Source organism: Pomacea canaliculata, linkage group LG2 (genome assembly GCF_003073045.1).
Source record: "Pomacea canaliculata isolate SZHN2017 linkage group LG2, ASM307304v1, whole genome shotgun sequence".
Taxonomy (NCBI): Eukaryota; Metazoa; Mollusca; class Gastropoda; order Architaenioglossa; family Ampullariidae; genus Pomacea; species Pomacea canaliculata.
Genome location: NC_037591.1, coordinates 33353931 through 33367411, shown reverse-complemented (window position 1 = coordinate 33367411; position 13481 = coordinate 33353931). Strand labels below are relative to the sequence as shown.

At 43.2% G+C, this 13481-nt stretch overlaps 1 protein-coding gene across 1 annotated transcript in view; it reads right to left on the bottom strand.

Moving 5' to 3' along the window:
• Nucleotides 1–13027, bottom strand: part of LOC112557128 — a 66224-nt gene extending 53197 nt beyond the window's left edge. Inside the window, exon 1 of the mRNA XM_025226781.1 lies at nt 12218–13027. The gene's annotated coding sequence lies outside the window, so the exon portion shown is untranslated. The remainder of the gene's footprint in view (nt 1–12217) is intronic.
• Between the last annotated feature and the right edge of the window lie 454 nt (nt 13028–13481).

The following is a 13481-nucleotide window of genomic DNA, read 5'->3' as shown; positions in this document are numbered from 1 at the left end:
GAACTGCGGAAGTTTTGTTTTTGCCTTGGCTGATATTTTGTTTTTCACCGCCTTGCCAGACAGCACCACACACACTCACTCGGGGGTTTGCGTGTTGTCGTTGCAGTCTCTCATCTCTCCATGGAATCAAATCTTGGAGTCAGGGGAGATAACGGAGAAAAGCCGATTGAACAGAAAGACGACGCGACGTCGGGAACTGGACACAAGACCGGAAGTGAGGCTCAGTTGTAGCCCTTGCATGCTGGGAAAACATGCACGTGACTTCACCCGCCTACCACTCACCCTCACCTCGCGCGGTGACTGTCGGGAACTGCGTATTCCTCGCAGACGTATTCGACTCCACCATCGATCTTACGACTGGACTTTCTGCCAGCAACAATTGTTTGCATCTCTTCGGAACTGAGAGAGGTCACGTGGTTACTGAAAATGCCCGTGATAAATAAGTTGCTTACTGTTCTGTGTTTGAGAGAGAGAGAAAGAAAAAAAATATCACGCCCGACACGAGATATGAACCCACGATAACTCGATCCTCACTGCATTGTTGACAAGTGTTTAACGCTGCGCTCATAGAGATAGGGCGAATGAAAGAAATGAGAGAAGAGGAGAAAAAAAAATAACTGGCAAAAAAGATACAGGAAGAGGTAAATGCATTCTCGTAGCTTGCGTAACACATCAAGTGCACCTACAGTTAGTGTACGTGCGTGTGTGTGTGTGCGCGCGCACCGCCAACAGATGCCAGCAAGACTCATAAAATCCCTGCGCCCTTCCTCCCTTCCGCGCCATGTCTGTGAAGATCAAGAGGAACAGTTTCCAACCCCATCGTGCGACCACAACTTGCCAGCAGCAGGCCATAAAGTCTTGCCAGTCTCTCCAGAAGAAGTCTTGAGCTTGGACAACACAGCCTCGCGCCACCCAGACTCACCCGGCACGTGGCGCGTGGCAGCAGACGCCAGGCGGTCCTTGTACTCCCTCCTATCACCTGCCTACTTACCGGGGTTCGACTCAGCTATCTTGCTTACCCTCCGGTTGTCAGCAGTAACAGTAACTGTTGCCACTTTGTATGTGCGAGCATTTTCTGTTCTGTCTGGAGGTGGAGATAAGGGTAGGATTTGGGGTGAGGTGGTGACATGTCGGTGAGTCGTTCTCGAACCCACCACTCAGGTCAGGTTGTAATTCTCGACTCTGGCAATCATCTAAACACTAGAACTTGGGTAATGGCGCACCAACACACAAACACATGAATAGCATATGTTTATATGCGAACAAGCGTGAACTCACCCAAGCTCAGTACAACTAAGAAATTGATGGGGTCAGGGTGGAAATAACGGTACAAAAGAATTGTAAGAGCAAATAACATCCGAGATATCTCTGATAGTCTACAGCTGTGTTCTCGTGTGGACTAGCATTCCGCCTGAATCCAGTCCGTATTTACCCTCATACTCATGCCCCCTTCTCCCCGACACTCCCCCGCCTCCACAAGCAGGCTTTCAGCAGCTGCTACCCGCCCCCAGCGTGTGTGTGGTCACTGCTGTCGATACCTACCCCCACCCTTGCTAACACCTGTCGAGGTGATGTGTTACTAGCGCTTCACACTCACCAGAGCAGCTGACACGCGTCTGCTATGGTCCCCCCTCCACATTATGAAGCCCACATCTTGAAATTTGTATTTGTTTAGTGATGTATATATATATAGAGAGAAAGAGAGACAGAGAAAGCTTTCATTTTTTGCATCCGGGCCACTGCATTCTGTTTCTAGCTCTGTTGCGTTTCACCTTAAACACCAACACTGACCCCGGGGAACTGTCCCGTGGGTGACAATCAGGATTTAACTCCTGATACCCACATTCTTCCTCACCCACTCTCTCACTCTCTGTCTCTCTCGCCAGCTAACAAAATACACTGATTTCAAATAATTAAAACAAGACACATGTTTGAGTTTGCTTCATATAAGCAATCTGAATAAGACTGTGGATTGTTCCATCAAAGAAAAATCTGATCTCGGGAATGAGAGAGAGAAAAAAAAACAACCTCCGCCTACACGTGCAAACAAACAGAGAAAAGAGGCGTTGAAAGGGAGACCAGCATCTAAGGCTATATCATGGCAAAGTAGCCTGTAAACAGGTGCCAGATGCAGAGACAGACTGACTGACAGAGACCAGAAATAGAACGAGTGGGGTGAAGAAAAAAAACCAGACTAACAGACAAATTGCAAATATTCAGATGTTACATTGAGTAAACACGCACGCACGCAGGCACTCTGAAGAGAGCAAATTCGGTTAAGTTAACATCATTCGCACATATCTACGCCGAAGGTCTGAGGCAAATTCAATTAGCTGAAAAGCTGCTCATACCCGGTTATGCGCTGTTCAATTTACCTCCTCCCGTTCTCAATCCCATTGATGCTCCCGAGCTCGGGCTTGTTATCAGCGACTCCGTTAATCAGACATTCATTTGCATGCGACAAAAATGCGATAGTCGATCTTTCAGCGGGACATTGCGAGATAGCCAAGTTTGGTCCTCCGTGTTTGGCCCACCCCTCGGCCCACCTCCACCACAAAGCTCCCACTCCCTCCACACCGCTTCCTCGGACAGAATGACAGAAGGAGGGGTGTTACGGTAACACTGACTGTAATGCTGTGACTACTGCTACTACTTACTAATGTCTACTCCGCAGCACTGCTATTACTCGTCCAATCCTAACCTTTGTGCATCCACCCGTATCAGCGTGGCCTAAGTGTGAACTGCAGACTCAATCTAACGAGTCCTGAATTAACACCCCGTTTACATACCAGCATCAGACAAACATGCTCTCGACCCCCCACCTCCGTCTCCACCTCCTGTTGCCATTTTTATAGCAAATAAACAAGTGGGTTGGTGGGGTGGGGTGGGGGAGTATTGCCGTATGCTGTAACGAAACGTACCCCACTCACCCCTTCGGGTAGCTACTACCTATCCCACCTACGTGTGTCTGTTCTTGTTTTCTGACAAAAGTGCGCAGAAGGCAGGATGTTGGAGCAGTCAATGGTGTGCGATGACGTCACTGGGATGTGGGGGGCAGTCGACGATGACGTCACTGTGTCCTGCTAGCATGACTCACTTGACCTGGCGGACGTACGTATTTATCCTACAGACATTGACCACCCTCACCCCTTACCATCCCGCTTCTACTCTCATTTGCCCCTGTGTTTTTCTCTCTCGTCTCACAGCATCTGAAGATTTCCTCACTTTCCCTTCGCTGCCCCGGGAAAAAATGTTTTGACTCGCTCAAGAGCATCGCTGAACAATCAGAAACAAAAATTTTCAGGTGTTCCTGGTCGGGCACTTTTAAGTGCCGATAGCCCGTGGATATGGGTATGGTTACAGACTCCCACTCCCCACCCCCTTGATAACTGAAACATACCCGAAATAAATGTGGGTCCGACAAGACACCGTTTTCCCGACTAGTTTTTTTCTGTGATGGTCCACACACTGACGCCGATGGTAATTCTCAGCAGGCCATGGCCTTTCATCACTGTCGGCTTCCCATCCATAAAACTTTGTTTTTGTGCCTAAAAAAACAATCGAGTGGTGCATAATATTTTCTTTTTTCGCAGTCCATCGAGTCTTTCCACATCTTATGGAAAGCGGATAGGAGAGATGTTAGAGCAATAGCGTCCAAACCTGAAGGTGTGACGGTTCGATACCCGTTTGTCCACCAGTCGACCCAGCTGTTGGGATTGGGGCCTCACTCTGTAGAGAGTTAAGGAAGGGAATTCAGAGGACGAGGAAAACAAAATATCAAACTAACAAAAAGCTGGCTCCCCAAAAATAAAAATGGAATCTTGAACACGTGACTCCATTGCTATGGAAAGGTTAGGAGACAACCTTCCATGTGTTAAGGATCGCAGGGAACCCCGGGTCTGCAAAGACATGCGGTCTTCAATGTGAAACGTTTTACAAAATGGCGGGATCGTCGTCTGCAGGTGTTTCCTGTAATAAATCCGTTAACCGGGATAAAGGTTGAGCGGTCACATCGGAGCCCTGCAAACAAACAGGGTCAGGACTTGTTGCACAATTGGCATTTGGCTCCAGTTGGCTGCCAGACTCTCGCTGGTAGACACAGGAGGGGGCACGTGAGTGTGCGTGCGTGTTGCTGGGAATGGATGGATGCCTTCTCCGTGCAGCGTGCGCGAGTGTGTGTATGTCTGTCTGTCTGTCTGTCTGTCTGTCTGTGTGTGTTTATGTGTTTGTTCGGTTCCCTGACATGTAAATGTCAAATGAAGTTTCGGTAAAAATTCTGCTAGGAGGCAAATGTTGCTGTTGCTCTAATTGATTCTTTAAGAGCCACTTGAACAATTCAAATATGCAAACGTCTCAAATTTAAAAATTGAGGAAAGAAGGAGAAAAGGAAAGAAAAAGCAAGCATGCATCAGGCTGTGTAATATGTGAAGACAAATTTAACGTGATTTAATTCTTAGTTCTTTATTATTATTATTATTATTATTATTATTATTATTATTATTATTATTATTATTATTATTATTGATCATTGGATTACTGTTTGCAGACTGCGTTAGTCACGGATGTGGTTGCTGCCTGTGTGGTTGTGACTGAGGACTTCGAATTGTGATTTGATGTGAATTTTTTTTCTTTCTTTCGGCTTAGGGTAGACAGACGCGGATAGTAAGTATATGTATATGAAAATTTGTAAATTTTGTCAACCAGTGATAAGTTAGAAATCTTGGACTGTGTAAAAATAACACAAGGCTGACTGAACAACTTTGAGTATCAATCGCTCTTTGACTCCACATGACTATTGTATCCTAATTCTTCAATTTTGTATCTTTTTGTTTACTTTTTTTACTTGTTTGTTGTTAATCTCGCTACTCAGTGAAGAAACACGCTATATAAGTGATCTTTAATATCTATAATTATTATTGGCTTTGATGACATGTTGCATTGGGTGTCTCAATAAAGAAGAAAATGCAAAACTGTTTCAATTTGTTTAGATGTTTCGAAAAAAATAGATCAGCATCGTCCAATCAGACACAATAAATCTGTATAAAAAAATCATCAATTTTAAAATTCTTTATCTTAGGATTTATGTTTCGGGAAATGATAATCCGTATTTCATGTATGATAATTACAAGATTGCCGGCTTCATACCCCTCTGTTGTCTGATGCACATTCCCCACCTCAACTCTACCTTATTTCCAATTTCTGTCTACATAATACAAATATTACTCAGTCGTAATTATCAGAAACAGACTAAAGGCAAATACAATGATATAATTAAAGCTAAAATAAAGTGAAAGTTCGAAATATTCCAAATAAAAATATATTAAAGCCAACCTCAAAGAAAAATTAGATGACCATTTCAATCAAGCGTAGAAGGAAACTTCCAGAGAAAGTCGAAATTGTTTCTTAATACTATACTTTACTTCAGTAACGGCGATCCACAAAAGTAGAAACAAAACAGAAAACGGGTGCTAGACGATGTATGACACCAAAAAGCAATCCCGATGACACATGTCCATGTCTACCCATTGGGTAGGGTGTCCGATCAACACCAGGGAGAGAAAAGAGACAGAAAAAGGTGAAGTTGGGGGTTGGGGGCGATGATTCATTGCAACCTCCGCGCATCCTTCGCAGACCCATTTCTTTTTTACTACTAGAAATATTTCTCCTGGCTGCAGATTACTGTCTGTATGACAGATGGGTTGGAGTCCAACTAGCAAGACATCGGTTGTGAATGTGTCTGTGTGTGTGTGACTATCGACAGGCCTCACATCGCACACAGGGAATCTTATGTGAGCAAATCCTCGAGCTTTCCCATCTTCTGTCAGGATTCTGCAGTCTTTCGAGTTGGTTTATCTGATTGTCTGTCTTATTGTGACAGAATGCTTGAGTGAGTGTGCGAGTGTAACAGCACACAGACGTACAAACTAAGCATGTATGCTTGTGAGTATGCATGTGTGCACGTGTGTGTGTGTATATAATACACTTTGCCATTTTCTCGCTCCATCCTCTACCCCGGGGGAAGAATCTTACGAACTAATAACCAGAATTTCCTTACATTATAATCTCGACACAGTGAAGATGAATGTTAAAAGGATTGGGTGCGTGGGATGTTTATAAATGGACCGTGTTTTTATCCGCGCTGATTATAAACAAAATGCACTGTATTATGCATGTAAACACAGCCACACACACTACAACTAGTAAAAATAACTCTGTCAATGCAATTACATCCATGAAAGAGTTACAGAAATACTAAGAAACAGTTTTTTAATTTTAAATCAGCCCCATGCTTGCTCTCGACTGCGCGCGCATGGCGTCCTTCCGCTTCCGACAGAGAGAAATCTCGTGCAGTCCGAGACTGGCAGCAACACTTACCATCTCATCATCAGGGTGAGGCAACTGCTCACAAAAAGCGGCTCAACGTCCACTTGTGAACAAATAAAGGTTTGCACATTCATCCTCACCCGACACAGTGGCCGCCTGGTGTCCCCCCGTGTGTCGCCAGTCTTTTTAATGCAATCTCTATTTTCTTTTACATCTCCACCTCTCTGTTTGTTTGTTTGTTTGTTTGTTTGTTTGTTTGTTTGTTTGTTTGTTTGTTTTAAGCCGTGCCAGCAACCAGGGCTATATCACGGCAACCACCTCTCTCAGACGACCTCACGCGGGTCAAAGCCGGCAGAACAAAAGTCCATGGAGACCAGCCTCAGCAGGCAGTTACCGGCTTGGACATTTGGAAATACAGAAAAATGCAGGAAATCGGACTCTGACCGCTGCCTGACACGTCTGAAGATTTACACTGTGGTTACCCTGCTAATGGCCACACCTTCAACTGCCAGTAGTAAGAGGAGGACGCGTTTGGAATCCAATTAAAACTGTTTCCCAGTTTCCGCTTAATTTGAAAGCTGCCACCGAGGAGAGGCGTCTAGACGACAGTTTGCTTTTCAAACTTAAAAAAAGCTAGAACTTTCGTTCCCAGCTTGTATCTCGAGTGAAGAAAGGTCAAAGGAAAGTTACAGAAACTGTAGCTGACACTAAATGTCAGGTACAAATTGTTTTTATCGTATTCAACAATCCCAGCTGCATCCCTGGTTCAAATAATAGCTTTGTGTTTAACGTGAGTAATGGCTTCTGTGCCAATATCGAAAAAAATAATCCGCTTGTCTAGATTTACGGTAAAGATGATGGGAAACAAATTTACATGTTAATATTGCATGTTAGCTGGTTGGTCCTCTCTACCTAAGCTGCATTTTTCTAGTCCCTTTGAAATATGAGTTCCACCATCACCCTCTCTCTCTCAAATACACACACGCGTCCTTTCCACACATCAAATATCGTCGTTATCTTCTCTGTCCATCTCTCATTTATTCAGTTCATAAGCGGGAGAACTGATGCAATGCCTTTGTGATTATGATAGCTTGTGCCGTTGTATGAAATTTGTTTGTCTATACACAACAACAACAAAAAAAAAGGCTCAAGCTTGTCGGGTAGGAGCACCGACAAACACTCACGGTACCCCGGGTGCTGAGACTGACAGATGAAGAGACATTGACCTGTTCACCTTCGCTCAAAAACAAAAATTCCTCTGTAGAGAACACTGTCAGCCACTGCGTCCATCATAAATAACTATATAATTCATTCGATATCTATATAACTGATTGATCAAATTATAGAAGGAATGACACAACTATAGAACGAATATACACCTTACAATAAACTCCATGTCTTAAGTCATGAAAGTGTAAAAAATAACTCGTGACTGCCTCATATTTTACAGTATTGACCCCCAAACTTCCTGTGATAACGAGGGTGGTGGTATTGGTGGTGGTGGTGGTGGTGGTGGTAATGGTGGTGGTACAGACACCAGAGCCTCCCCTGAACAGAGCTCACTGCGCAGTTTGCTACTACCAAGGGTCTTTGCAGGCGCGCGCAGTGTCTTCCACTGGACGAAACAGATGGCCTCAAACACTCACAAACACGCTGCGAACCCCCAGATCGGGAACAGATTACTAAACATCCACCCAGCGTACGAAAACAAAAAAAATATATATATTTTTGTTCCTCTTACAGACAGTACAAAGACGTGTTCAGATGTATTACCTAATCCACGTTGAGGATTGCGCAAGAGTCTGGCATGAGAGTTGCTGCTGGTGTTTGGTGGTGGTCGTGGTGATGGTGGTGGTGGTGGTGGTGGTTGTGGTGATAGTACTGGCGGGGATGGAGGAAGGATGGAGTGTACACGCATCTCTAGTGTGTGTAATCGTATGGTGAGCCGCAGACACTCGGCAGGGTAAACACTGAGCTGCAAGTCCTGTCTCCTCCGAAGGTGAAACTGTCTGACGAATCACCACATGCACCTGACTTATTGCTGACAAAGGCTGGCACATCCGCCACCAAAGAAAACAAGCTGTTCTTCCTTTCCTCACCCTCCATCCTCACCCTCCATCCTTTTGGCTGCAGATTTGATGTACAATGTAATCCTTTACAGAATAGTAATGGAGAGTCTTTTGCAGGAAAATAAACCATGTCCAGTGTGATTAAAGACCGTTATTACATCCCTTGATGTTAGAAATACATTGGTAAATAAATAAAAATTAACAGTTGATAAATATACTGATATCGCTATGGTGTCGGGGAAACTAGTTTAATGAGGTTTGTTTTAACTACCATTTACTGGAAAAAAACCACATGTGAATTGATGAGAAGTGGCTCACAGATATTTGCTGCACCTGCTTTGTGATGTAGGTTAATAAACACTTGCTTGAGCATCAGGCAGATGATAAGGGGCGTGACGAGCATTCAGTGCTTTGTCTTGTTCGTTCTTTTTTTTATATATGTCATCGTAGAACCAGTGTTTGCTTCTGGCAAAATAAAAAGAATCAAAGAACATGCCGAACACCTGTCCTGTCCACAATATTAATTACGCGGCATTTATTTATTCATTCATCCTTTGTCTGGAAACAGCTACGCAGTCAGCAGGTACTGGTCATCTGGGAGCAACAACTTGAGAAATCCAGCGGTTGATGAGTCTTGCTCGGTAGTAAGGACACGAATTTTGTATTACTGGACTGCTGGCAGACGATTTTTTCCACTTAACTACTAAAACGAGGCATGTGACAACAAAGCTTCCGATTTAGTCGCATTCTTTGTTTAGGCTCGCCGAGACTAACAGCGGAGAACTTCGCAAGAGGCTGAGCGATGGTCTTGGCAGACAGACAGCAGTCAACCTGTACATATACATGGTAAGAAGGTCCCTCATGGAATGACCAGTCAACTTCTTCATGTTTGAAAGAAAGTATTCCAATGTCAGTACAGTCTGCTGAACTCAGAAATCGTCATATTCATCTACAGTGCATTTCTTTCTTCACCTGTCACTCAAGTTCCAATCACTCATTTTGAACAGTGGGACCTTTCTGTAATTAGTGTGTGTTGTTTAAGGCTCTTGCAGGTGATGTACGGTCCTTGGTGTCAGCATGGTTGAGGCTCATACAGCTCACACCGAAGCAGATTGATGGATTTACAGAGTCCTCAGCATTTTCTTCAGAAAGGAGGAGACATCAAGTTCTAAGATATTCCCGAATTGATTGACTCAAGCTCGGGTAGAAGTGTTTAATAATAAAATATAAGCTTGGTGTTGTTTCACACACACACACACACGAGTTCGTTCACACTGCAGTCATAATAGAGCAGATAAATTTACAAAGACATAAAAATTAAGAGCTTTACACAAATCACATGAGTACAATAAAGTAACCATCTTACTTATTTTTTTAAATCAAGTAATGAAGACAGGCAATAAAAGAGCACCCAGTAAAATTCTTAATAACTCGTATTATTCCTGCACTGTTATTGTTGATATTGTACTTGTTATTCACTGATTAGTGTTATACGTTTACTTGTTAGTTTTTGAGTAATTTGACAGGTAATCTTTCTGTCAAATCAGATCGCACCTGTTGAAATTTTCGTTATTTACCTTAAGAGGTCAAAAAGTTGAAATTGGGGAGTGAATCACGCATTCTTTTTTCACCTTACGAAGTCATGTTTGATTTTCCATGTTTTCGGCTTTTTTTTCAATACATAGAACAGGTTATAAAATCGTTTTATTTTCTTAAGTTTGATGTCGATAAAAATAGCATGGAAAAACGTACATGTCCTTATTTGCAATTGTCTCCCATTAGAAAATGACTGAAATAATTGACTTTTATCTGGAACATATTTTACCTTCCTTTTTAAAATCGTTTCTTAATCCTTTGATAAAGCATGAATATATCGTGCTTTGGAACGAGGCTACGAATTTTTACAGAAATTCAACTTTGAATCAAATTCTTTTGATTTTTTTCCCTGGTTAAAAAAAGATCATTGTCTACAATTCGCACTGGGCATATAAATAATTCAATTTTAAAAAATGTTCATCCGTCAGAATAATGCACGGAGAAGTTCGTGAACATTTGTCCTACAATAGGAATAACTGACACAAATTGTACAAATGACAGGTGAAGGTGCACCGATAGAAAATAACTGTAAATAACTGTCTTGACTGGACTAACATGTACAATGCCTCACAGCAATCTTCTACCATTCAGTTCATCTCACCAACTCACTCAACATAATCGTATGGAAGTTCGATCACTATTCATTTTGCTGGAGATGATGAAGGTTCCGCACTGAACTGCGAACTAAACTTATTTTAGCCATCTGAATATTTAATAACAAAGCCATCAAGAATCTGCACATTGGCATTTGATGGAATTACCATCTCTAAAAGTGAAAGGCCATTTTCATGCACACAAAGCATCGTGTTTCGCGAGCACTACAGGCTCTCATCCACTGCTGCCAATTTTGTTTGAAGTCACTTTAATTTTAGTCTCTAGTTATCAAAATAATTAACGAGAAGCGATGTTGGGAAATTTAAACTGATTGAAGTTGAATGTGGTTTTGTAACAATTTTTTTTTGCGACAATTTATATTTGTGTGGTAGGCACAGAGGTGGTTCAGATACTGCATACACCATGGACCTAACTTCACCAGGATGCGAAGGTATGAAGTAGGAAGAAAGATCGAAGTAGGGGATAAAGCCTTTATCTTTCATGGAGAAGAAAGTTAAATTTTAAAGATAGGGGGGAGACAGACAGACAGACGGAGGACTGACGGACGGACAGAAACTACCAAAGAAAGTGCACACAATGCCATAACATCTCTCTAGTATGCGATGCTCTCTGGCCCACACAGGAATCCACATTTTACTTGTTGTCATGGCCCACAGAGGAAGGTCACTATACAACATGATACAACTGTCGCCGGTTGATACGATTCCTCATGTTACAACATGTACTTGGCGCCGATATTGTAAAAGTCGGAATAATTCCAGAAATTAGATGCTTGGTGGGAAATGACATCTCACACGACCCACGGACTAGAGGACAGGCAAACAAGCAGGCAGAGTGAAAAATGACAATGCCTGTGAAAGGAGTGAATGAATTATTCACCGAGGAAAGCCATCCGTTAGATTGAAAAGCGTACATTTTCAGACCTGTCGATGGGCGATCCTGCTGGTGTGGCTTTTAACATCGGTGTTGGACCAGGGTGATGACAGTTTCCTCGCAACCCTAGAATCCACCCAGACGTCCCGCCCTAGAGAGAAAAACCACAAAGCCAAAGTTCCCAGTGTGGCAAAAGAGTATGTTCCCCAATCCCCCGTAACGAGTTTTACTCTCAGCTCACCAAAAAAAGTGTATGGTTAATGGATGGAAATCTCTACCTTTGTATACTGATCTTTGAACAGGACATAGGTACCACTGGTATTAGCTCTCCTCCAGTTCGGATCCCAAATCGCTGAGTTCGTACCTGACACATCGTCACTAGTTTGTGGGAGGAACTGGTTGCAGAATACCAAAACCAATTCCTCAGACATCTCTCAGGCCAAGGATTGTTTCCATTACATGTACAGACAGGATTGACATTTTCTACACGTCGGTACGAAGACGGCCCTTGAAATGGCGCCTACGTTGAATGCCGTAATCACACCGTAAACCCCACGTTGGCGCCACGTACAGTTTTCGGTGAACGACAAGCTCGCCGCTCCGTCGGCCCTCACGTGGTATTGTTAGCTGAACGTCCACCCGCGCGTTCTTCTGACTAGCAACTAGCAACTAGCAGCAACCTTTCCATTCCAAGAGACTTTCGAGTAATGTAGTTAAGGATTGATTTAACGTGTTCTTACCTGTGGAAATGTTGTAGTCACATGACCCATGTCTCCGTGTTAGCAATTCTTTCTGTGGCCAAGAACTCTTGCTGTTGGCTCTTGTTTTTCTGAGCTATTGGGTAAATCAGATAACAGCCATATGTTGACAGGTTTGCAGCTCGTAGTCACAGATGGATCCGTCGCCTACGTTTTCGTAGTTTTTTTTTTTTTTTTTTGTGCTGGCTAACGTTTTTTTGTTCTAAAAATAGATTGATCGACCGTTGCTAGATGTGATGGCATGTTGAGGGAGCCGACCCCGCACAGCCATCTGGCTCCAGGGGAAGCGGGGTCGTTGTTGGGAGAGGAGGACGAGAAAATCTACACAAGGAACAGATGTCGCGTCCCGCAGAGCAGCTATGACTACACTACTACAGTCGGAGAGAGTTGGTGGTGATGGTGGTGGTGAACACAATCACAGGTCACCCTACATTGCGCCACACACAATGTAGAGAGGTGTTGTTGTTGCACAAGTTCTGGAGTGGACATCCACCTGACACACTTGCTCACCGGTGGCGCAGTGATTGAAGCGCTTGTCCTCAATACAGTAGGGATCGGGTGTCTTGGGTTCAGATCCCGTTTCTCGCACAGCTGTTCTTTCTCTGCATCTGGTACTTATTTGCAGACATGGCTGATTGGTCTTGATATAGTCTTACTCGATAGCTTGGCGTAAAATGCAAATTCCACCCAACACTTGTCCTGAGCTCTAGTCACATGCTGCTTTTTTATTTTGGCTTGGTTTTTATTGTTTATAACTTTATATAATATTGTCTTATTTCAGCTGTGATTGTTTCTCCGTTAGGTCAATGTGTATTGTCAATTTTAATTTTTGTATCTGCTATGTAGACAACATGGGTATGGACACGTCTCAGGAATGTCAGCAAATGCATGGATGATCCCGCAGAAAGCGGTGCGGGTAGATAACAAAAGGAGACAAAAGAAAAAAATGGGCAGACAACTTGTAAGAACTTTACTAGCCAAAAAGTTAATGCCCCTAAGGTCCACCAGGGACTGGCCTAGGGATGATGATGATGGAAAACCATTGGCTTAAATAACTATCTACACAAGCGTTTTCCAATTAATAACTAGCATGCTCATGACATTCAACAACTCTGTATTAATCAAATTGCTTTTTATCAAATAAACCTCGATATAGAACAGAGCCTGGTGATGAAAAATGTACCCAGCAATGACATACCACTGATGCACACGCACCCGGTGTCAAAGAAAATTGGCGTTGCAGGCT